Source organism: Periophthalmus magnuspinnatus, chromosome 14 (assembly GCF_009829125.3).
Source record: "Periophthalmus magnuspinnatus isolate fPerMag1 chromosome 14, fPerMag1.2.pri, whole genome shotgun sequence".
Taxonomy (NCBI): Eukaryota; Metazoa; Chordata; class Actinopteri; order Gobiiformes; family Gobiidae; genus Periophthalmus; species Periophthalmus magnuspinnatus.
The window spans coordinates 11,280,772-11,308,271 of NC_047139.1; the positions used below are offsets into that span (position 1 = coordinate 11,280,772).

The following is a 27,500-nucleotide window of genomic DNA, read 5'->3' on the forward strand; positions in this document are numbered from 1 at the left end:
AGTCCTTCTGCATTAGTCCTGCTTTAGTCCTGCTTTAGACCAGCTTTAGTCCAGCTTTAGTTCTACTTTAGTCCAGCTTTAGTCCTTCTGCTTTACTCCTACATTAGTCCTTCTGCTTTAGTCCAGCTTTAGTCCATCTTTAGTCCAGCTTTAGTCCAGCTTTAGTCCAGCTTTAGTCCTTCTGTTTTAGTCCTTCTGGTTCTCTCAGGCTTCACTTGATATTTTTCTCTCAGTGAACTTCTTGAGCTCATTATCCACTTCACACTATTGGTATTTTTATCCCGACAGTCGACAGCCAGAGTCTCTCCCTTCACAGGCTTCAGAATTTCAGTTTTTTAGGAGTAAAATCTTGTGCTTTCAGTTGATTCCAAATGAAACCTCATTACTAAAAATATAATACTCGGGAGTCAGGACTAAACCAGGAGTAAGAGTGTGTTAAAAGTCCACATTTTGGTTGTGGTTTAGACTCTGGCTCTGTTCGGATCTGGAGACGCTGAGGTCACGCTTTGGGAATAATAGGAGTGTGTTGCACCCCATTGCAGCAGATTTACTGTAACAGAGTGATCACAAACAGATGAGGATAGGATTACACTAGAGTTGTTCTTTGTTTGAATAATACCATCTAATTTAGTGGTGTAGTCCTTTTTTGTCCTGGAAAAGTCCTGGTTTAAGTTGCTTGGATTGGTACAGTCTTAGTTTATTCCAGGTTAAAGGCGTACCTGATGTTTACTGTCTTAAAAACGTGAAAAACTACTAGTTTTTGCAGTCTTCCAAAGTTATTCCTCACTTACCTTTCTGGCCTTTCCGAGTATCCAAATTACTTCCAGTGATGAGTGTAACTGCTTGTCACAACTTTCAAAGACGATAGCGGAGTTAAAAGTGACGAAATTATCACTCTAGCAGTGCACCTCCTGATTATCGGACAATAAAACAGTTTTAATTGATGCAGACATCTTATTTTTACAGCTGCTTGTACAATTTATCTGCTCTGGGGCTAGACACACTTTGCTGATTCAGTTCTAATTTAAACTCGTTTTATAAAGGTCTGGTTAAGAACAAATCCAGACCTCTTTTAATCCTAGTTCTTGTCTTTTTATAATGGTGTTCTCTCATTGTTAGCGTACTCTGCATGTGTTGTATTTTGATTGATTCATGCATGTTTGTGTAAGCCTGTATTGTTCTGCATGCGAGGCTTGAGTGCTTAGTAAAATGTCTCCACCCACAGCTCTGTACTTCCTTGCAGTTATTCAGATAATTCAGATAGTGTTCAAAAATGTCACAGTCTGCTGCTATGATGAAGTGCCAGTAAGAGGGACTATCAGTTTTACAGATTTGAACAGGAAGTGTGTTCTTAAGTAATTTTAGATAAGCATAGTAGTTTACAATGAGCAAAATGTAAAATGATTATCTACACATGTTTCATACTTAATACCTTCTTTAATTCCTTCTTTCAGAACCTGTTTAGTCCTGATCTTGGTTTTGTGTAGATTATTATTATTATTTTTTTTCTATTTAAGTCCTGGTTTAGTGTTTCAGACCATATTTAATCCAGTGTCTTTCATTTTTTTTCTGTAGTTCTGATCTATTCCTGCTTGAGGTTGTCAAAAGTATCAAAAATCAAATACTAATTGATACTAAAACTAGTATCGGAACTAGCTATACAGCAAGTCAATACTAAAAAAGATAAACATTCACAGGGCAAAAATGAACCTTTCCTGAATAACTTTAAAATGGTCTTGAGCTGTAATAAAAAACTAATTCTACTGTCTAAATAAACAGTGTTTTTTATTATCATCATCATGTCAGAATCGGTATTGAGAATTGAGTCTATTTTTTAGTATCGAAATAGATTTTTGCAATTTATATTTTAGTATCAATTTTAATATTTGTATTGTGACAACACTATGCTTTAGTCCTAGTTTGATCCTGGTTTAGTCTTTTCTTAGTCTTGGTTTAGTCCTGGGTTTTGTCCTTATTTAGTTTTTTCTTAGTCTTGGTTTAGTCCTGGGTTTTGTCCTTATTTAGTTGTTATTTAGTCTTGGTTTAGTCCTTGGTTTGACACTAGACTTGTAACATATGTACTGTGTCGGGCCTGAGCAGTGAGGAGGGAATAGTTTTGGTGTAAATTGAAACTCGGTGGGAGACTGCGCTCTTAAACTCTTGGTTCGCTCCATTCACTGAAGATTCCTCTCACTGTGAGTCAGATGGACTGGAATTTGGAGTGTGGTTTTGAGCTGGAAAATTTCACAAAGACAAGACCAAAAATGAACAAAAAGTCGGATTTTGATTGCGATAAGATTGAGACCAAATTTAACACAATTTTCCTATCCTCCTTTCTGATCCCTCATTTACTCCAACTGTCGTGTGGTCAGGGATGCGTCTTGTAATTAATAGAGGGATTTAAATCACAATCACACAATGGCGCTTTAAATGAGCATCATTAAAGGCGTTGTACCTGATTTTTACTAATCTACAAATGTGAAAATGGAACTAGTAATTAATTTTGAATGGTTTGGTCCAAAGTTATTCCTTATTTACCTTAAGCCTGGTGCCCAGTGCACATTTTTTTTCATCTTATAAGACTGTTGGATGTTACACTACAAAAAAGTAGTGACATCCAACATTATTTGACAAAAATCTATAGCTGAGGCTGTTTCTGCATTTGTAAAAATGAGTAGATGAAAAGAAAAAGGTGAGAGACTGTTCCATTTACAGCGGAGCTCTTCTGCTGTTACTGAAGAGCGCTTGTGTTTACATGTAGGCTACATGACAAAGATTGATCGCAGATGCCGTGAGAGGATGGCTCACTCTGTGACCAAGATGCCAAAATCAGACATGCATAACAGTTGCAGCACGTCTTTGGTTGTACAACGATTTTAAGTTTGATCTTTGTCCTGGTCTCACTCGAAGACCTGCAACCCACGATTTTTAGCTAAGGTTTTCCCCAGAATCATAAATCTTTCGTCTCCAATGATCAAAATCGCGCAGTGGATACACGGCTTTATGTATTCTTACCATGCTGTTTATTCACCATGATGAGATTATAAACACTTATCATAACTTTGAAAAGGTAGAACATAGTTTGGTTGTCACACGCTAAAATGCTAGACATGCTAAAGGACATGACATAAGACATGAAACGATGATGTAAACATGCTCAGTTACCTTTAACATTCTTACGCCAAATGTTCTAATGATGCACTCAAAACAAATATTGACCACACACATTACAAAATCAGAAGCATGTCATGTCTACAGGTAACTATGTATTAACCAGTGGTCCCTCTCCTGTCTTGGTTTCATTGGATGATCTTAGCTAAGGAAACACATCTTTCTAGCTCAGTGCCAGCTCACCACATGGGGTGCGGGCTGTTAGCGGTTAGCTGTTAGCGTCAGACAGATGGCTCGTTCCTGCTCCCTGCGGCGGACACTGGGAGACCCCGTTTGCTCATCAGAAATGGCTGCCGGTGTGAGGAGCTCTGGCCTCTGTCCAACCAGACCAAATCTGCTCCTTCATTTCAAAACACAGACGCTCAAAAGGACAAATATTTGGACACAACATTTGAGTAGGAGCATATTTTGTATTTCCTGTTAGGTTCTCTTTGTTCACGGTCAATCCTCTGTGTTATCTGGGCCTCTTCACTGCATCCTCTGCTCAATCTGACCTTCTTCTCTATATCCTCTGCTCCATCTGACCATCTCCTCTGTGTCCTCTCCTCCATCTGATCCTCTCCTCTGCATCCTCTCCTCCATCTGACCTTCTCCTCTGCATCCTCTCCTCCATCTGACCTTCTCCTCTGCATCCTCTCCTCCATCTGACCTTCTCCTCTGCATCCTCTCCTCCATCTGACCTTCTCCTCTGCATCCTCTCCTCCATCTGACCTTCTCCTCTGCATCCTCTCCTCCATCTGACCATCTCCTCTGCTCCATTTGACCTTCTCCTCTGTGTCCTCTCCTCCCTCTGACCCTCTCCTCTGCATTCTCTCCTCCCTCTGACCCTCTCCTCTGTGTCCTCTCCTCCATCTGATCCTCTCCTCTGCATCCTCTCTCATTAATACTCAATACCAATTACGATACCACAGTGAAGATGAAAATGCTCCTTTTTTGATAATACTTTGTGTATTTTTCATATACAAAACAATCATACTTTCTTTTTGTTACCGTGGGATTTTCTTCCAGTTCTGATAATGCTCAAAGTGACATAAAAACTGTTCAGAATATCTCAAATTTTGTCCTGTTAATGTGTTTTTTGCAGTAGATATTTGCTCAAATGCGTACCTACTTTTATTAGTTTTATTATCAATTAGTATCTGATTTTCGATACTTTGGACAACCCTACCATCTGACCATCTCCTCTGCATTATCTTCTCTCATACCAACTAACTTAAGGTTTCAATTCATCCATAAATCTCCTCCTTGTCCTCTATTAGTTCTGCATGACTTGTAGGTACAGGGAGGGGATCTGATATCTACTCAATAGCCTAAAAACCATTAATTGCCCAATTGCATTTTTTTCTAGGACTCCCAGTTAAATGAAACATAAATTGCCCAAAATTGTCCCAAATGACCAACGATTGAGCTTTATTTGATTAGTTTCAGCCTTTGTAGTGTTCTTGTGGTATTTTTAGACTGTTGTACAAAACGGTCCCTTCTGTAGCTGCCGTCTGGCCTGGAGTTTACCCAGTCTATGTTTTTTTCCCAGCACAGTCACACTTTTTATATTGCTCCACTTTACTCTCCTCGGGCTCTATTCTCACTTTTTTTATTTAAAGTGTTCAGAATTATGCTTATTTTCAAGTTCTGCTCAAATGCAATCAGCGAATAAGCTATAATAAAAAAAATGTCAAATAATAAAAATAGTTTCTTAAAGGTGCACTATGTAACTTCTGGTGGCGGGTCAGCCAATATATTTTCTTTAACAGAGATCTCATGGAATGCTCCACTGTATGGCATAAAACCTATCTAGTCACTTATGCATATTTTTTTGTTATTAAATATATTGAAAAATGCATTCTTTTTGTGAGCAGGGTCACCTTTCCACTGACCTGTGACGTGGCTTGGTGGTGTCATGTAGGTGTGCAAGTTTAATGACATACTGTTGAACATTCCAACATTTTCGTGGGGACATCTTACAGGCTTGATGAAGTCTCCCAAAGCACTATACTGTAGTCATTATTCATTCACTCCATACTGTGAGCTGGTAAATGGATCCTGTAGTGACAGCTGCCCTGGGGTAGACTGATGGAAGCGAGGTTGTAGGGTTCTGCATTTAATGGGATTTTGATCGAGATCAAGGTCTTTTCTAATCATCAATGATCATAGAGCTCTACAGCCATTGTTCAGTCAGTAAATGCATGTGTCACTTTTTATGGCGTTAAATGGCAATGATTAAAAGTCTGAGATGTTTAAGTTCAGGTAATTAAAGATGCTCTACCTGATTTTCTTAAAAACATGGAAAACAGAACTGGTTCATTTTAAACAGCTTGCAGTTATTCCTCACTTATGTATTCAGAGCATCCTAATTAATCACCATGACGAGTTTATAAGCACTTTTCACAACTTTGAGAGACCAGACCAGAGACAGTTTTGCTGTCATGATAATGCTAACAACAAGCATGCTAACGTGCACCTCCTGTTTTGCTGATAATAAAATGCTTTATAATTAGATGAACAGTACACAGTGAACTCATTTTGACCTCAAGAGCTGCTTAAAATACAATCTGTTTGTACTGAGACAAATTTTGCTCAAATACATGGAAAAATAATCGGATCCAATTGAAATAGCTGCAAAAAGTGGTGATCGAGCAGAAACATGTGGTGTAATCCAAACAGTGATTTAACCTGATGTTTTTGCAACTCTGTTTCAAAACCAGTCCACCCACAATTTTGTCTTAAGGCTTGGGTCTGAATCATGTCCATAAATGAATACAAAGTCCTAAAAATCTCTCCTTTCTGTTCTCTTCCATGTCTCCTCATTGGCCGCTGGATTCGGACACCTCCAGGTAAGATTATATTTTAGTTTTCTGTTGTTTTTTCCTGCTGCATTGTCAAACCCCAAGACGTTCTGCTCCAATTACAAATTTCAAATGTGTTTGGAAACTTTTAGTGTGACCTGACAAAACTCTTATTTGGTGTGAGTTGGGACCTAGAACTTAATTTTGGGCTGGTTAACATTTTGGTTCTCTACTTTAATACGTGTCTTAAATTGTATTTGTAGTATTGTCATGTTTGTTTTGGAAGCCTTGTCAAAAGTGGACTAAAGGTACTGTACCTGATTTTTACACAAAACGTGAACCTTATGTACTCTGAGCATCCTAATTATTCACTACAATGAGTTTATAAGCACAACTTTCAGAGGCCATAGCAGGTTTTGCCATCATGTTAATACTAACAACAAATAGGATGCTAACTGCACATTTCCTGATTGTCGGACAAGAGACTGCTTTGTAGTTAGATGCAGACCATACACAGCTGACTTATTTTTACCTCTGTGTGTGTGTCTTCGTATGTGAAAGTGAAAGTCTATATGTGCTGTGGACTATATATGGACTCAGCTGGACTCCCTTCAGACCAGGACTAAAGACGGACTTGATCTCAGCGGGTCCAGACTGAGTCCTGCTGACACACACACACACACACACACACACATATACACACGGTTGGGTGATTCTTGGGGACATTATTACATTGACTTACGTTCATTTCCTGAAGATTGATCCTAACATTAACGATAGTCACTACTAGCCTAACCTTACTCTGAACGTTGACCTATTTTAACTCATATCTAAACTTTAAACCATGATATTTATGTAACAATAAAGGATTAATGTCATTTCTGTCCCCATAAGGAAGATAGGTGATGTGAGTGTGTGTACAGATTTTAGTCCCCACAATGTGATAAATAGCCATCCACAAATACACACACAGTACAGCGAAAGCTACAGCAGAGGAATCAATGTGTTCAACAAAGACCAGTGTGAATGTTTTGTCAGCTTGAGTTAAATACTTAAATTGATTGGATTTTGAAACTGAGAGCGACAGTAGCTCAGTTGATAGACTGTTTGTCCACTGATATGAAAGTTGGCGGTTCTAACCCAGCTCTCGATGTAAACATTATCAGTTGAGTGGTCAGATCTACTGATCCACAGGTTGGTTTTGCGATTCCAGATGCCCAAGGACACAACAACAGCATTCATCTATGGCAAGACACTTAACCCACCTTGCCCCCAGTGTCTGTTTACAATGGCTAGAGTGTTGGTGAGTGTTTCCTTTGAGTGCATTGAATGGAAAAGCACTATATAAAGCACTATATAAAATTGTGATAATTTACCATTTGAAATAGTGTCATGAAACAAACCAAATACCCAAGGTCAAAGAGTGCTTGTTTATGGAGATCCAAAGTTTCCATTTCTGTGCTCAAATTGCCTTTAGCATATACAGGCCTTGTGCCCTCTTTTGGCATTTTGTATACACACATTCCAGGTGCATTACACTTGGAATGCACTTAACAGGTTTGTCAAAACCTCTCAAAGTGCTATACTTAAGTCATTATTCATTTACCCTAATCCTAGATACTTTTTTTAATCCTGAGGGAAATTGCTGTGCTCATTGCTCATTCCCTCACCCCGGACACGTCCTCCAGCTCCTCTGGTGGGACCCCAAGGCGTTCCCAGGCCAACCGAGAGACATAGTCCCTCCAGCGTGCCGGGGTGAGGGAAGTCTGGGAGTCCCTGCTTAGACTGCTGCCCCTGCGACCCGGCCCCGGATAAGCGGAAGAAAATGGATGGATGGATGGATGGATCATTGCTCATTCAAACAGCACATACATAAAAATATTAAGAATTATGAGGAGAAGGCATCACATTAAAAAGCTTTAAAGAGTAAAAAAGTAGCAGTCAGTGCATCAGTAGCCACAGCTGCCCTGGGGTAGACTGACAGAAGCAAGTCTGCCACTTTGCGCCATTGACCCCTCTAACCACCACAAACCACACTCTCACTCCATATCCACACAAAGCTAGGTCAGTGAAGTGTTTTGCCCAAGGAAGGACACAATGGACTGATGGATTATTTTATTTCAAGCAGAATACAAAAGACATGTCAATTTTCATTTAATGTATATAACATTTGAATTGTATCATGTATACAAAAACTCTGCTCACTCACTGGTAATTGCAGAGTTTGATTTGCAGACCTTTTAGTTGATGGATGAGCACTTTTTGAGTAGTTATACTTATAAGTTGTACTACAGGTGTGCACAGTAGTTTTTAGTCTAATAGGACATAGACAAAAACATCTAAGAGCCCCTTTTATGCTATTGCTACTGCCACACTAAAAAGCTTATCCCTTGGGTATCACTAATAATACACCTTACTACCACTGTCACTGAGAAGCATCAAGTGGTAGGATGTACTTCATCTGTATGCAACTGTACCGTATTGAAGAATTTGTACATGGACAAAGTGGTCTCTGAAAATGTCTTCTAAACCCATACGCTTCTATCTGTATTCTATTTCTTGTATTTTACTATAGAAATATCTTGCAGAGCTGTTTGGTTTGAACTTTCTCTGTCGGCTGGAGCCCTGGTCATGTTATTTCTCCCTCCTGTTGAGTAGACTACAGGTCTGTGGGTCCAGTGGGCTATGCTTTAGTCCTGTTGTATTTCAGATCAAAGCTTCTCCACCTACCCGCTACACAAATAATAAATATATATTTTTTCTAAGCTTACTTTGGCACATATAGCATCATTCATCTTGAAAAATAGCAATATGATGTATTATCTATTGATAGGATAATTACAAGTATGTCCTCTTTTGGGTGTTCCTGGGCTGCAGTGGTCAGAATCTATGAAAGCTTTAGACCTAGTTTAGTGGGTTAGACCTCGAGTAGTCCTGGCTTAATTCTGTCTTAGTTCAGCTTCTGTGGGGTGTTTTGGGTTTACAATAGTCATTAACTATCGGATGTGCTTTAGACCTCATCAAGTCCTGCTTTAAGTCTGGTGCTTAACTTGGTTCATGCCTGGGTTAGACCTAAATTTACACCTGGTTTACTTTTGCTTTTTGATTTGTTTAGCTCTTGTGGAGTTTTCTAGGTTTGCAGTGGTCATTAGCTATAGCCCAAGCTGTAGTCCTGCTTTAGTCCTGGATCAGTCCCGGGTTAGTTTCAGTTTAGCCTTGGTTCAGTCCTGGTACAGTCCTGGTTTAGTCTTTGTTTAATCTTGGTTCAGACCTTGTTTATCTCATCCACACTTTGCTTGTTTCTTTAGAGAGAGTGAGAGAGCAGGTTTGTTGATGGTTTCTGGCTGTTGTTTATCTGAGCTCCATATTGTTCCTGAGTGCTGTGTCTCGTCTCTGTGTGAGTGGATTGATCCGATGCTTTTAGCCCAGTTCTCTGACACAGGCCGAACTGTAGCTTTAGGACAACAACACTGATACACCAGAGTCTGAAGAGAGTGGGTTGGCAATGAGCAACACAGATATTCAAATATATTTATTAAAGATACTGTTGGAGTATTAATTATTAAGACATAACATATTTAGATCGTTATTGTTTTGAAAATTCTGTATTCACCAAAAGGTTTGATTAGTTTCACTTTCATTTTTGACTCTTGGAATCACCACTCCCCATGTTAAGTTACACCCTCTTCAGAGCGCTATCACAACACAATCAGCATGCACTCCGCTGAAGAAAATACTGCACATTGCTCAGGTTTGTGAAGTTGTAGTGTACTGTTTTGTATCCTGCTTTTGTATATGTATGAAAAATTGCTGTCTGGGAGCATGGGTGACCTGGACTTGTATGTTGAGTATTTGGCATAATCTTACCTCGTGTTTTTGGCAATAAAAATGATTGTAATGAACGATATAAGTTTGCACCATACCGCAAAACCAAAACATTTATTATGAGACAAGCAAGAGGACATTAAGTGCACTATGTGACCTGCTTCTCAACATTACTGTGTCACATGGAATGATCCACAATATTGTATTAAATGTATCCATCTGTTGTTCCTATTACGCAAACACAACACTGTTACACATACACATGCATTGAAAAACATGCATTTTTACTGTGAGTGGGTTCCCCTCTCCACAGACCTGACCTGTTACTTCTCCTGGAGGTTGACCTGTCAGGAGCAGTGGACCAGATCTGAGCCGGGGTCCAGGCCAAGAGTACCAAACTGGAGGATCGGTCTACACTGCATGTTTTATGTTAGCACAAGGAGAAGCACAGAAATGTACATAGGTCACTGGTTTAATTCTCTAGTCTTCTTGCTGTCAGGCGAGGGGGCAAACGGCTAAACCACTGAAGCACATGTCTCTTTGATCCTTACATGATGGAGAGGTTTTAGCACTGTATTTTTAGCAGCTCCTGACTTTGATCCTACTTTTTCAGATTTCAAATATTAATGCTTACATTTTTGAGCACTTAGGAGTTCAGATCTGGATAGTGCAGGTTTTGAGGTATTACATAGTGGGCGGGGTCTAATGGGTTTCATATTCTACAATGTGATGATGTCATGCTCCCATACAGATGAGGGGCGTGAGCCAGATTTCCCTATTGATTACATTGTATTTTCATAAGAAATATTCAAAAGGTAAATTCACAAATATTTACCCAGATTTTTTTAATGTATATATATATATATTAGTGATCAAACATAGAACTCACCATATTATAACAAACATGTTTAATCATATTAATGTTAGCTGGCCCCCATCTGTAAATTAAAATCCACAAATGTTGAACCATATCATTATTTGTTTGATTGGCTCCACAAAATTGCAATAATAATCTTAACGTCTTAAAGTCCATTCAACCAACAATAATCATATCTTTATGTTTGAATATCTGCACCAAAATGTCTCTCAAAATATCTTCATTTTGAGTTTAAATGTGTTGTACCTGATTTTTACTGTCTTAAAAATGTGAAAAGCAAAACTAATTCATCTCAAATGGTTTGCAGCAGTCTAAAGTTATTCCTCACTTAACTGCATTCTGAACTTCCTAATTATTCACCACAATGAGTTTATAAGTGCGTTTCACAACTTTAAAAGAGCAGAGTGGAGTTTGACGTCACAACAGCAGACTTAATTTGACCTCAAGAACTGCTTATAAAATATATTTGTACTGGAGCAAGAGAAATTTTCCTCAAATACATAAAATTCTGACCAACTACATTTTAAACTATAGGGATTCTAGTGTACATGTTATACATACTCAGCTACATCATATATCAATGGTCAATCTCTTGTGCCATTGTTTTCCATTTATATTATTCTGTTTAAATGTTTTGCTGTGGTTGTTTAGCAAAGTTTTCCGAGGAGTTAAAGTTATATCATACGTCTGAGTGGGTAGACCAGCGCATTTCAATACAACTTAATGCCAGTTTCCACATAATATTATAAAGTGTCGTAGTTCCTCCCCAATTTACTCAATCCTTTTATATTTTTGATACCAGCTCTTATTGAGTGCACCTACACAGCGAAATGAAAGCGCTTTGATCCAAAATGGCCGCCCTCCTCCCCCTCTGCTGCACTGAGTCATTCATCAAAGTGAAAGGTGTTACGACATCAGGATTATATTATTCAGACAGACTCCCACTCACCTGCATCCACTGTTACTGTCGCTATTCCTGTTTTCATGTAGGTCTTATGATATAATGGACAACAGGTGCTGGATAAAAGTGTATTAAATAATGGAATTGTGATGCCCGTAGACCCTTCTAGGACTGACGCGTTGAGAACGGTTGCGCACACAGCCTGGTAGTGACGTTAATTGTCTGTCTTTTAGTGCAGGCAAATGGTTGTTGTTCATTTGCTTAGTCTAAAGTTCAATAATGTATGCAGAATTTCTGGTGCTTGATGAAATGTTTCTTTTTTTAATTACTTTTAATTACTGTCCAGCACAACGCTACATGTACAAATGTTACGTTGTTGTTAGCATTTATGTTTACTCTTATGTTTATGCTACTTTCAGCGCAGATCGCTTTATCAAATAAATGAAGCTGAAGCTGCTACAGATAATGTTTTTAACAAGGCTCTGCTGTTACTTGTGTGTGGTTGCTAAAATAGCCCTGATTTTTCATAGTTTGGTTTTCATGGATGCATTCCAGGCAAAGCAGTAATATCTCCAGACACACGCAGGTGGCAGACGTACCTCCGGAAATGTTCTTATTTACCATAACAACCTAGTTTAATGCAGTTATGCATTTTATGCCAGAAAATTTACCCCACCACTGATCCTATTTTTGAGCTTTGTGGTGACTTAACCAATCGCAGTTAAGTATGAATTTTTAGAAGAACCAGAACCGTCTCCATCCTCTCATTATTCTCTTCTAAATACAGTATCCTTCTGCCCATATATTCAATCTCCCTCCTCTGTACATGTCCAAACCATCTCGATCTGGAAATTTAGACTCCAAAACATCTAACGTTTCTTCGGCTCTGCGCCTGTCTATTTCTCTAGTTCTGTTCCTGTCTGCTCCTCTGGCTCTGCTCCTCTGGCTCTGCTCCTCTGGCTCTGCTCCTCTGGCTCTGCTCCTCTGGCTCTGCTCCTCTGGCTCTGCTCCTGTCAGTTCCTCTGGCTCTGCTCCTGTCTGCTCTGACTCTGCTCCTCGCTCTGTTCCTCTGGCTCTGCTCCTCTGACTCTGCTCCTCGCTCTGTTCCTCTGGCTCTGCTCCTGTCTGCTCCTCGCTCTGTTCCTCTGGCTCTGCTCCTCTGACTCTGCTCCTGCCTGCACCTGTCTGCTTCTCGCTCTGTTCCTCTGGCTCTGCTCCTGTCTGCTCCTCGCGCTGTTCCTCTGGCTCTGCTTCTCTGACTCTACTCTTGTCTGCTCCTGTGGCTCCCTGCCTCCACCTGACTTCCTGTTTTGGAATCAGCTGACCCTCTGCTATGTCACCTGACCTAATTGTTCCCGCTCCACTTCCTGTCTGTGATGTGATGATGTTGAATGTGCTACATGTGTGATTTGACCTACTTCTGCTGCGGACTTCCCCCTCCCCCGCCAACTCCCTCTGCTTCCTCCCACCTCATGTTTATTATATAATATGAGTTATTGCGAATATGTGCAATTAATCCATGTATTTTAATCTCACTGGAAAAATACATAATGGCAATTTTTGTGATAAGAATTGCGAATTTGATCCAGGAGCGTTCAAATTTGAGAGGAGGCTGAAATAGGAACCTAAAACAAGCATGTTTATAGAGCTCTAAAATTATAGAGTTAGCAAGTTTTAGCAAGTCATAAAGAGACAGGGTATTTTGTGGTTTGCAAAGGACATTCTGTTACTTAAATAATGAAATTCGTTGCAGTTTGATCAAGTTGCAATTTCAATTTGACTGCATTTACGGTAGTCATATGTGCTATGGTTTACCCATTTTGGATCTCTTTTATTATTATTATTATTATTATTATTATTATTATTATTATTATTATTCATTTAGTTATTTATTTTATTTTGTTTATTTATTTTTTACATTTTAGTTTCCATACTGTCATTTGGGTTTTAGGTCATTCTAACCCAGGGGTGCTCAGACTTTTTCAGTATGTGAGCTACTTTTAAAATGATCGTGTCTGAAAGATCTACCACCTAATACAAAAATGTTAAACATATTTATTTATAATAAATTCATAAATGTATTATGAATTCTTACATGTACAGTGCATTTTGATCTACCTTGCACAACGTCATGAGATAATACTGCACAACACAACTGAACTTCTTACATGTTCATAATTACTTGAATGATGATTACTGCTCTGACTTGCACTGAATGGAATCAGTGAGGGATGCATAGTTCGGGCAGTAGCTTCTGACAGCCAGCCAGGAGTAAAATTGCATTTTTCGTTTGAAAGAGATAGCAGAGCTAATCATGTTGATTACGGTTTTGTCTTTTTTTTTATAGCCATAAAAATCATGTTAAACGAAGTATCAGAATTTACTGCATTTTTTCACACAACTACTTCTATTTTACACATCCATCTGTATTTTTTCTTTTACGCATCGAATAAATGACTGGGAAAATCCCCGCAGCCCCCATGCTCTCATTCGTCACCTTCGAGGGACAACAGAGGCAGATTACCGTAATGATGGTAAAATATTTAGATAACCGCATGTCTCCGCTTTGAGATGCCGTTTGAATTTACATGAGAGCACGACTGGTTGCGGAGTTACGCTGCTGGAAAGTCCGCAACCGCGCTCTATCGGCGACGATAGGATCCGACGCTATTGGGTTAAACTAACTCGCGCTTGTTTATGCGCGTGCAGCACCCATGATGTGACCTAGGGTCGGGTAATCTGACTGTCCTGTATATTAGTCATGTGACTGGATGGATGATGGGACGTGATCTACTCAAAATGCCTTTGCGGTCGACTGGTAGATCACGATCGACGTAATGAACACCCCTGTTCTAACCTATTGTTCTCTGTTAGCCTCCCCTCACAGCTGTTATGCATTTGATTGGCTTTATTTCTACCAAGATTTGAGAACACGGAGAGTAGATTATATCTTAATCCCCCATTACTGTTCAGAGAGGGATTTTCTTTTTTCTTTTTATTTCTTTTTTTACAAAGATTGACTCCTTCACCCATCTTTCAAACCACACATTCTCTCTGCACCTCACTGTCTTCAAATACACGATTTGAGGATGAAAAGATGAAGGTGGACAGCTGACTGTGGACCTCTTTGAGTGCCAAAGTCTTTAGTGAATTGGTTATGTAGTTTCTCAAATGTAATGCTGATTGTGTTATTCAAGGCTCCACCTTGCTTTGCTCTATCTTGCTTTGAACTGTTTTAAATGAAAGGTGATTGAGTACATTCATTTAGTATAATCATGTAAGATATCATTTATTGCATATTAAAAGCGCTGTACCTTATTTAAAAACAGAACTAGTTCATTTTAATTGGACTGGTTCTGTGCTCCAGTTATTCCTCAATTACCTTCTGCATTCTGAGCATCCAAATTATTAACTGCAATTTATAACAACTTTTCACAACTCTTAGAGACCAGTGCAGAGTTTTGCCCATGGATTGTATATATAATTGAACAGAGCTAACCTGCTAGCCTCCGTGCTCCAAATAGGAAGTGAGCATGGTGTGCTTCCATCTCTATTGACGCTCCAATTCACATTCTATTGAAAAACTACCTCTCCTCTCTCTGTAACAAGTTCGTCATTTTGGTCTTAAAATATTCTTATCAACCCACTCTACATGGTCCTGGCATTTTTTATTTCTCTTTTTTGTCCATAAATCAAGATATGAACATTAATAACAAACAAATCAGACGCCATTCCCTGAGGTTGCTTTCTGTGTAGTGTTGGCAACAGGTTTGATTGACAGCATTGCGCCTAAGTGTCTACTTCTTGCTAAACCAGTGGTTTGGTCGGAAAGGTGCGCCGCCAAATTGGCCCCTTTAACTGCCTCGATGAGCATTTGGCTGCAGCTGAACACTGAGTGACATCACACTCCCTTTGTCCACTTCTTTTACAGTCTATGGTTTTGCTGTGACAGTAAACCTATCATCAGATAACATACTAATGCACACTTCCTTTTTATTGGACAGTAAAATGCTTAATAATTAGATGTAGACAACACATATCAGACTTATTTTTACCTCAAGACCTGTGCTGGGGAAAACACATTTTGCCTACAAAATTGCGTACAGGACCTTTAAGTGCATGTCATCCTGCTCCACTCAGAGACAACTGAAAATACTATTTTTTTTATTTGTTAAAGAACTGAAAACAAGTTTTATATTCTTTCAAGTCATCTTAACTAATTCACATATTGTCTGTGGGGGACATGTCGCTTCCCCCACTTCAACCTGTTCACTATTTGACAAAGAACATTAAATTCCCCCTTATCTTATGGGTCATATGGATATAAATATTCACATGTCTGCACTGCATTATTCACAGCCCAATTCATATTCAACCAAACCATTAAAGTGTGCTAGTAGCAACAGTACATTAGCACATCTATACACACTGCACCCCCATTGACTTTTCCAACATATGACTGTAGTGTATGTTGGTAAGATGGCAAGTTAAAAGTATCATTATTGTCTTTGTTGAGCGTATATTAAAGGGCCTGTATTGCACAAATTTGCACCAAACTACCTGGAGTTGTGTTTTGTTTCACTCATACAAATTTAACACATAAATCCTGCATATCTTCATGTCATTGAGTGGTGATACAGAGACCATTCCCTTGTGTTTTCAAACTCCATACACCTTCACTAGAGTCATGTGAATAATTTGCAGTTCTGGAGTAGCCAAACTTTGAAGCTATTGGGTTTTAAAAGGCAACAACTTATTGCTATTCTAGTGTATTGTTGAGTAAATCCAGTTGAGGCTAAAAATAGTAGTTAACTTTAAAATTACTGCTATCACAAGGCAGAACGGAGCATTTTGAGTTTTGTAGATGTAGATAGCCCAATAATGCAGGATTACTCAAACATGTGTGAATAAAACAAAACATAACTCCAGGTATGTTTTTGATGAGATTTTTCATTTCAACATGACTAAAAGCTCACAGGAGTCAATTTTGCGTAATATAATGCCACCTCTTACAAAAATTGTACTTCTGAATGTTAGTTTTGTGAATGTGTTTCTGATAGTTTGGTAGTAACAGTACACATTCTCTGGTCCACTGCTGATGTGTTCCTTTGGTTTCCGTATGAGATCTTCTTGTACAGCTCAGCGGAGTGGTGTTTGAGTCTGAAATCTGAAGCGTAACTCGATAAAAGCATTTTCTTCTCGTCTGCCATCAGCGTCTCATCAGCTTGGGTTCAGCAGGGCACTCACACCCAATCCTGGAGCTGCAATGTTATTACTCCATCACATACGTGGGTTCAGACAGGGTTTAGACCAGGTTTAAAAACAGGACAGACCTGGTTGGAACCTGGTTTGTGATCTGTTTATACCCAGTTTCGACATGGACCTGGTTTAGACTTGGTTCTGACTTGTTTTAGTTCCAGTTTAGACCTAGTTCAGGTGGCAAGATTAATCGCAATTGAATGGAAATCACAATTTCCATTCCTCCACAAAGAACAACATATCTTATTTTGTATAAAACTGCTAATTCTATAGTTTAGGTCTGTACAATGTTCTGAAATGTGATTCTTGTATTTGCCAGTTCATATTTCAGTCTATTTCCTGATTCAGACCTGGTTCAGATCTGCTTCAAATCTGATTTGCTTTTGGATGGTGTTCAAGAATTCAAATCAGATTTTGATACTAAAGAAAATGCTTCATACAGAGATCAGTGCAATCTTTTTCTGAACATAAAATGTAACTCGGGCTGGGAGATATGGGGAAAAAAATTCATCATGATTTTTTTTTCTTTTTCCTCATATTGATCAATGTCGATTTTCATTTTGATTTTATTTAGTCTTTTCAAAAAAATTAAAATGGCTCTTAGTATTGATTTCATGAACATAAACCATACACACTTTCTAAACATGTTTCTTACCCCAGAGCCTCTTATCTGCTCATGCCTCGACTGACAGAGGATTGGCTGTCAACCTCTCGATTCAAAAGCCCCAGCCATATCACTAACTATAAGACATGACAGAATCACGGTCTCTCGTTCTTTCGATTAATTGCCCAGCCCTATTTGGTGCTGATTCGGATTTTTATTCAAGCTTAAAATGCTATACGGTTTAGTTGTGAAATGTATAATTGTGTATTTCATCACAAATTGTTTGCAGTCTTAGGATTTGCTCATTGCGACCATTCAAATTGCAATTTCTATTTGATTGCAATACATTTTGCAATCCTATCCTACCCTCCTTCCGATACCACACTGTCAATATATATTCTATTTGTAACCACTTTTTCCAATGGGAGCTGTTGCGGTAATGTTCTCTCTATCTCAACATATTCTCATTTGACCAGAACACATTTAAAAAAGTGCAGCATTTTCAAGTTAGGGTAAAGTTTGTGCGTTGGTGACAACTGTTTCGACAGCCCTGAGAATCCCCAAGTCTCATTGTGTCAGCTACAGTTTGGTGGGAAAACATTATTCAGTTGCTTCTATGAATTATTTATATTGTCAGGTCATTGTTTACTGCAGAACCTGTCCCACAAAAGTCAGTTTAAGTATATACATTTTTGGTGACAGTAGCTCAGTTGGTAGAGCATTTGACCGCTGATTGGAAGGATGGCATTTCAAATCCTGCTCTCGACAGAAACATCATTTGTCAAGCGGTCATATCCACTAGAAATGTAACTCACCAACAAGTGGAACTAAACACTGAAACCACTTTTTTATAGGTATTAAATTTTGTATATGGCGTTTTAAGAACATTGTCTACTGTTCCTAGTCCTTTTTTGGCCATTTTAGTTTAAAAGAAGCACATTTGCCAGTTTCCAGTCAAAAACTAAGTGCGTTCAGCCTCTAGAAGTCGCTGCAATTTCAAGTACTATGTGACATCACGGAAGATTGCCCTGATTAAAGCCAGCTGTTTCTGATTACAAACGTTGCTGCGGGGATGGAGTTTGAGGTGTGGATACCTGTTAGACCAATCCCACTGTCTCAATCTTGTGGCACACGAGATCTTATTCTATTCCATAAAAAATATCCACTTTTTCTGTGTTTTCAGACTAAACTACAAATAAACCAGGACTATATCAGGTGTAAACTGAGACTAAACCAACAATGAACTAAATCTAAAAAACTTTTGACTTGGTGATGTGCACTGTTGTTTATGTGTACTGCATAACTGTGGGAGAGCTTTTAAACCTTGTTAACGTTGGGGTTGGTGATCTCAACTTCCACTGAAGACAAGAGGGTCTGGGCTTTAAACTGAGGCATGCTCGGTCCATATCAGTGGAGCTTAAGTTGGTAAAAATGTGTGGCAGAATTTGGCCAGTTAGACATGCTAATGAAAACATTGGTGCAAAATAAAGACATTTTGGTTGATGGCAGATGTCTCAAGAGACTCCAAAATAAAAGTATTTAATCTGCAAACTGATCTATTGGTGATATCCTGATTTTGACAGTTGTATTGTATTATGGGACTTACTGAACAAGAGTCTCTAAAAGGGTTTGTTTGTTGAAATCTTCCTCATGTTCACCCGACTATTATCTCCTGTCCCCAAAGACCTGATTATAGCCTGTGCTTTAAATCTGCATCTGCAGACTTACAGACTTACAGGGGGGTTCACAATGGCACTGAGGAGAAGGATACTTTGAAAATGTATTAAGCTACAAAATACTAGAGATGGACTGATAGGGATTGTTTTGAGCAAATACCATTATCCGATATTTGGCCTGCTGCTGTGGTCATAATTGATATTTGTAGATGCCAATATTTAGTCCATTGCAAGGTTTATGTGTCAAGGTATCTTAAGTTGAAGTAAAGATCACAAGTTAACTTTTTACTTAAAAAAAATAAAAATAAACTTATTTATCTGAAATATAAAATAGTTAGTTACATATTTGTAAAACATAAAACATAGAGCCATATAACAGTCTATTTCCATTTTTACCCATGAGTCTGTTTAAAAACACAGACTCAGAAGGGCAGCACTGGAAAAATATTCATATTGAATGTATCAGTAATTACTGCTATATTTATTTCTCATTAGAGAAGGAAAAATAACACATGCTGTATTTTTTACATCCGTACAGTGTTGATTGAAGCCTTGCTGATTTTTATTATATGTAAGTAAGTAAATAAGTAACTGGATTCTGAATACTGTAACACCAGATGAAAGAGCAACTACAATTGCTCAAAATGGTGTATTCTGAATGTGTATACTGTATGCTCATTTTATAAATATCCATTTTATAATCTGTAATGAAGTTAAGCTTTTCCCCATCTTAGTCCTAAACTTAAACATGCACAATGTAATTTTTTTGGTATAATGACTTTATTGCTTTTCATAGAATGTCCCACAGTATGGCATTGAACATGAAACCATACACATATACAACATATATAACTATATAACATATACAACTTCTCCCTTTCCACATATCTGACCTGTAACTTGGCCTGGAGGCTTCACACCTGGTTGGCATGGAGATAGATAATTAGAATTTAAAAATATCCTATACATCAAATCCATACTATAAATACACATCCATTCTGTGTAGTGTAAGTGTTTGGGTTGCCAGGTTCGAGCCAGCTGTTATGTCTATGCAGGTCTAAAGTTTCTTATTAAAATTTGCCCAAAACTAATATGTTTGCAGTGAAAACATTCCCGTCATTCTGTGGCATTCCTCTGGATCTGATAAGGACCCACTGTTCTGCTCTGAAGTCTGCTTTTACTAAGAATTCTCAGACTAAAGACTTTTCCATATTGACAAATTTAAATGTCCTATATTACACAAACTTGATTCTTGTGAGCTTTAAGCCTTGTTATAATGCTGTTATCTCATCAATAACATACTGGAAGTTGTGTTTAGTTTCATTGACACATTTGGGTAATCCTGAATTATTAGTTTGTCTCTCAAAAGCTGAAAATGCTCTGTTCCACCTTGTGATGTCATGTAGTGTTGTAGTTTGTTCGGCAGAGATTGGAAATTCCAGGGCAAAACACAACTCCGGTTATGTTTTTGATAAGGAAACATTATAACAGCAGAAAATAGTGTGATATAGGCCCTCTAATTTGCACTGAAGTCTTCAACAAAATAGTCTAATGGTATCTTTATACAAAGATTTAAAGGCACACTACGTAACTTTTTTAGTGGAGACTCAGCTTCTTCTCTCCATGGAGATTTTCTTGGACTGGACTCTCCCACAGTCAACTTGTCTGTCTCCATGGAGACAAGCACGTCCCCAGGCCATGTTATAGGTCAGTTCTGTTCACAGTAAGAATACATGATATGCAAGGTATTTTTAACAAGAAAAACACGGGTTGTTTAATGTCACACTGTGGAATATTACAGACTAATTAATAACATCCAGCAAGTGGGTGCCCCTCCCATCAGAAATGTAACACCTTTAAAGAGGCACTCAGAAGTCACTCCAGGTAAATGTTATGAAAATACAGTCATCAATATAATCAGTGACTGAACAGTGCCGTGTAAACTGGGCTGTTATAATAATCAAAGCATTTATCATTTCCAAACTGAGATCACTACTCCCTAGTACCTAGTGCACCATGCATGTCTTTTACCTAGAGATAGAGGACACATTCACGTTTTTCTCATTCTCAGTATATGGACAGGACTCATGTGAAAGCTCAGAACCTCCAGAAGTCACTCACTGAGCTGCAGAAGCTGCACTGGCACAGATTAATAATTGGCTGCAGGTGCTGGGGTTTAGGTAGTGACGATTCAGATCAGAGCGAGTTTTTTTAGGATTAAACCAATTGGATTTCAGCAATGAAACTGGCAACACAAATGAGAGGTTCACGTGAGGCTCATTCTGCTTTCTGATGAGATAATCATCTTGAGATCCAAAACTCCATCATGCCCACTGCTTTTGTAGTTAGGGATGAAAAACCATTAGACTTGTTATCACTGAAACTATATTTCATTTGAACATGTTTATCTCATATCTGGGAGCAAACGTTATGGAACGTAAAATGAAAATCTCACATTAAAATGAGTATTTAGATCAGAGAGTTGTTTTAAACCAACTGGATTTCAGCATCAAAATGGCAACAGAAATGAGACTCATGTGAGGCTCAATCTGTTTTCTGATTGGACTTTTTTAGAACCAAAATACCAAATCATAACATAAACAACTTGGCCACTGTTTTTGCAATTAAGAATAAATCAGCATTAGAATTGTTATAAGTGTAAGCTATACATGATTTGAACATGTCTAACTCATATCTCACAGTTAGGCCACGTTTATCGAATTTCAAAATTAAAATCTTGCATACAGTTCCTTTAAGCGTTGCCTCATTTCATTGTTATACAAATAAAGGTCTCTGCTCATGACATTACCCTGCCGTCCTTCATATACTATTTGTTTGCGCTGTATCTTTTGTCCATTGCAGCAGCGGGCTTTTATGGCGTTATAACACTGATTTAAAGTGAAGCTTGCCCTCCGTTTCACCTCCATCTCCTCATCTGTATCCCTTCATCACCAAAGGACAAACGCAGACGAACTAGATCCAACCGGAATACACTAGGACGAAACAAACCAGGATGAGTTGGACAGAGGGAAAATAGAAGCTCAGATTTAATTGGATAAGTGTAGATATCAGATTAATCATTAGACAGGACTAGGCAGGACAACGATACATGCCAGAGAAATAAAAATGTTTTGAATTAAGGGTTACGCTGTAGTTGGATCACAATGTCAATAATTGTGAATAGTTCTTATATTGTGATGTTTCTTCTCACAACTGTCATAACATTGAAAATTAAGCAGTGGTGGAACATAACAAAGTACAAGTAGTAAAGTATTATGCTAAAATTTTAGGTATCTGTACTTTATTTAGGTACATTTTAAAGTGGATATTTTTTACTTTTACTTCACTACATCTGAGAGCAGTATCTGCACTTTCTACTCCACTACATTTTTGAACTGGACTGAAAAGTAAAAATACTTTTGTTATTGTCTGAGACCTGCTGAAAAGTCTGAGATGTTTATTTTTAACATGTTCATAATTTGAGCAAACAAAAATATACAAATAAAAACAGCTAGGAAAACTTTATACTCAAAGATTTCTGCTGAATTTTGTTCAACAGAAACAATCATCAGAATCACTACATTTAAAGCTTCATAAGTCTCAAAATACTTTTACTTTTTACTCTTTAAGTACATTTTGAAACGGGGACTTTAATGCTTTTATTTAAGTAGACTGATACTTTTACGTTGACTTGAATAATTTGTTTGCCCTGTATCTGTACTTTTAATTAAGTAGTAAAATTGAGTACTTCTTCCACCAGTGAATTAAACATTGTGACATCCCTACTCATACTTCTACATGTAATTATAGTTATAAGCCTTTGTTTAAAATACTGACCTTTCCCCTTGTGTTTGTGTCTAATTGGGAAGTTAGCGCGTTTTTACTTTTAAAAAAAAATCACAAACATCTTTTTAAATCACTGCAAACGTGTGAATTTTCTTCAAATCAAAAAGAAAAAAATAAGTGTGTATTTTGTTATAAATATGAGAACTAAACGAGGCCTAAACTCAGAATGAACCAGGTCTAAAACAGAATTGAAGGACTAAACCAGGTCTTACCCAAGAGAAAGTTCAAATCAAGTCTAAACCACAACTAAATTAGTGGTACATTCACATTTGTTTATTTGTTTATTTATTAGGATGCACATTAGCAGTACCTGAGGGCCATCTAGTCTTTGTCGGGTCCTTTTAAAACACTTTAAAACACAGTTTTAATTTCATAAAGACTTGTCTTAAAAACTATATAAATAGAACAAAAACAGTTTGAATTAATTTACATCATTAAAATATTAAAATTATAGACATGCATAATTGGGATTTAACTTGGACTATACCTGGAAGTAAAGCTGGCCCAGACCAATACTAAACCAGGACTAGACTATGGGACCAAACTAGGTCTACATCAGAAAAGTGTGTGAACATATCCTAAACCATGACTTAAACAGGACAAAAAGAAGGTCCAAACAAGGATTACACCTGGACTAAATGAGGACATGAAGGCCTAAACCAGGACTAAACCAAGACCTGAACCTGACAGGACTATAAAGTAGACTAGGGCAGGACTAAAGAGCATCTCACTTTGATGGACCTGTATACCTGGCCTTGATTCTGTCAGTACCAAAGCTGCTGTAGTCTGACCTTTGCTCCTCCCTTTAGAGTCTGACCATACACCACTACTGCATACTGCGTAGTTTATCGTGTACTTCAGTGTGTACTTTTGTGTACTAGTAGTGCCTCTGGAGAGACATTATAGGATCCGCCTCATGGTAAATTAATGACATTCAGATAGACACAGAGCTGCTGTTGTGTCTCTGACTCAGTACTATCATGTCTGGTTTAGGTCCAGGTTTCTATTTTGATTTTTGTAATAACTACATTTTAATTAGCCTATTATGCAAAATTGACTTTTCAGAGCTTTTAACCATGTTTTAGTTGTTTCCTTCTCATTTACACCCACTAAGTTATTTTCGCAGTGACTTGAGCATGTTTTAGCGATCTTTAATTGCCTGTTTTTGATTGTATTTTCTTAATTGGTGATACTCGTAGGATTTGGCAGCATCGTGTAATCATTTTGGTGCAAATGAAAAAAACAATCCATGTCTCGCTAGCGTAATCTGCAGCTGTTAATGGGAGGGGAGGGGACTTTTATAGCAACGTCAGCTCCCAGTGAGCACCAGTTTTCTAACACAGAACTCAGTGGATTGTTTCTTTTATTAAGTCGTTTTAGATGAATATTGCGATTTTAATATGTGCAAATTATAATCATAACATAATGATCCGCGGGTGTCATAGATTATAACTTTGTAGCAGACATAAGCACAATATGTCTTCTTTAATAAAGCATGAACAAAGGCTTATTTCCTAATGAACAAATTGTTTATTAAAGGGGCTGTGCCTAATTTTCCAGTCTTAAAAATGTGAACAAATAGAAAAAGCTAATTTTAAACAGTTTGGAGCGGTCCAGAGTTATTCCTCACTTACCTTATGCCTTCTGAGCATCCTAATTATTCGCCACGTGGCCAAAGCAGAGTTTGCTTTCACGGTAATGCTAACAACAACTAGTATGCTAACAGTGCACTTCCTGATTCTTAGAGAAAATGCTTTATAATTGCTTTATATAATGCTTTATAATTAGATGCAGACAGCACATAGATGTATTTTGACCTCGAGAGCTGCTTATACAATATATCTGTACTGGGACAAGACACATTTTGCTCTTTAAGTTCATTCATTTTTCATAGTGCAGTAAAAGTAATGACACCATGTTTTACTATAACTACAAACATGTCTCAAATTTGTAGGAAAATTTTAAAAAGTGGAAACTACACAGAATATAATTAAAAGCGCGGAAGAAAAAAGTATATTGTAATTACACGGATCATTATATCAGTTCATTGTTTCCCAAATCCCAAATGCATCCCCCACCCAATCCTTTCCCCCTCTCCCTGAATTACCCATAATCCCCTCTTCCTCCCCCTCTCATATCTCTAGCATTAGATCATCACTTTTTTTTTCTTTTCATGACCACAAATCCTGTCATCTCTTTCTCTCTGTCTGTCTGTCTACCCACGATGCATTGCTCTTTTAGTGTGTCTGTGTGTGTATGTGTGTGTGTTTTATCCACAATGCCATGCTCGTGTATTTACTGCCTCTGTGCTCCCAAACCGCGCCTCATTGACTCTGCTCCCGGTGGACATTTTGAACCCAGAGGAGTGATGCTTCTCCAGGCTAAAGGATAAATATTGGATTTCATTCCAGGAACAATAAAAAAAAAGAAGAAAAAAAAAAAACAGCTGCTTTTCAAATTTTCAGCAGAATAAAAAGACTGCAGTCAAGCTAGATTAAAATATATTTAAAAAAAATTGAACTATTTTGGGTTACACTTTATAATAATTACACTTTTATTACCGGTACAGGTTTCACATCTGTCATCTAGCAAAAAAAAAAGTCTAATAAGGTTATGGTGGTAGCTTTAAAGATGCACTATGTAACTTTTCTTTTCTATTGGAGGGTCTCCCATTTGCTCGTCTCCATGGAGATGTTCTTGCTTTGCTCTTAATGTTTTGCAGTATGGGATTAAAGTTCAAAAATCAATGCCTGGCTAAATTTCGATCGTGAGTAATACTATAAAAAGTAAATTCTCTGGTAGTTTACTACTATTTTATTAAACTTAACAATGAAATACATTACGTCGTGTACTTTGTTTCATGTCATATGCACTTACTCAATGTTGTTTTTATACATTGTTCGATAAATAATTGAGTATTCAGTGTTTTTATGTTGCACTTTATCACCGAAGAAAGTTCCTAGTTTGAGTTTTGTTCACTGACAATGGCAATAAAAGTGTTCTCTTCTGATTCTGAGTTGTTATAAAAAAAAACCTGTGGATTACAGTTTCATTGATTCACTGAGTTCCATATTTGACCCTGGTCTAGTCCCGTACTCTTTTTTCTTTTTTCCCTGCTGCAGTCATTGGTTTCGGTCTGAAATGGCTGAGTCGTGGTTTGGGGGTTTTTGGTGGAGCTGAAATCGCTGAGTCGAGTTTGGAGCGGCTCAGAAAATCACTCTGTCATGGAACAATGAGTCAGCGCCAACCACTGATAGAAACGCTAGTGTAGAAGGACTGGCTTTTATTGCAACAGATTAATGTGGCTCCTATTAGCAGCATTACTAATACCACTAAGAATGCACTAGTTATATACAGAGTACTTGCATTATTCATTTACTACCCGCAGTCTGTGTGGCCTCAGCTGCTCTGGGGTAGACGAATGAAAGCAAGTGTTTTGCCTAAGGACACAATGGCAGTACACTACCGCCCCACAGTGGCATCTGATATTGCCCACAGTCTTCCGTCCATTTGAAAGATGGACAGAGTGGGAAATCTTTACACAGGGTCTTGCTATGGATGTACCGTGATGCTATTCAGTTTTTAACGCTACCACTAATGCAACTACTTTTGACTCAGTTACCCCTGCTACTACTGTACAATTACCCCTAAACTACTGTTGCATTTATTCAGTACCAAAACGACTATTTGTTCATCACTGACCGAATCTTCTATAAAGTGTTCCAATTCTGCTGCTACAATTACTACTACTACACCCCTCAGGTGCTTTAAACATTAGTGATGCTGAAGGAAGGGGGGGGGGGGGGTATACAGTTACCACGGCGACCCCCCCTCTTCCCCCATCACCGTTACCATAGCAACAGTTCCCCATCCCTTCAGCCTCTCTCCCCCAGGGTCCTGTTTGTTTGGCTGTGTGTGCCCAAACAGAGGTGTCTTTCTGACTACTGTGGATTAGCATTCAGGTCTATACCAGCCCACGCACTGCTAGAGCTTTTAAAAGGGACTTTCACTTTCAACCGTGTTTGAATCATGTATTGTCCTTTGATTGGAGGATTTGACGCTCCAGAAATATCTCATTTCACCTAGCCCCTATCTCCATCCGCTTCTCTGTACCTTACAGTGATGGTACATGTACAGTTAAAAACAATGTTATGTAGTCAAAGTTCGGTTTCTGTTATTAAGCCGTTTTAAGTCAATATTACAATTTAAAATCAACAAATTCAAAATAATGAGCTATGTATGTTAAAATGTATTATAAAATTCCAGAAAAAAACATAAAAACACTACTAGTTAATTTAGAACTGTTTGCAGCTGTCCAAAGTTATTCCTCACGTACCTTATGCATTCTGAACATCCTCATTATTCACCAGGATGAGTTTGCAAGCGCTTTTCATATCTTTCAGAAGCAACAGAGAGTTATGCCATTACTGTAAAGCTAACAACAACTAGCAAGCTAAGAGCGCACTTTCCGTACTTTCTGGTTATAACTAAATGCAGACAGTACATAGCGGTCTCATTTTGACCTTGAATGCTGCTTTTACAACACAAAAATGTTTAC

General features: G+C 38.1%; 1 protein-coding gene across 2 annotated transcripts in view; it reads left to right on the top strand.

Annotated features, from left to right (window-relative positions):
- The window catches only part of dbn1 (drebrin 1), a 71,461-nt gene that overhangs the window by 25,722 nt on the left and 18,239 nt on the right, over positions 1 to 27,500 (top strand). The window lies entirely within an intron of this gene.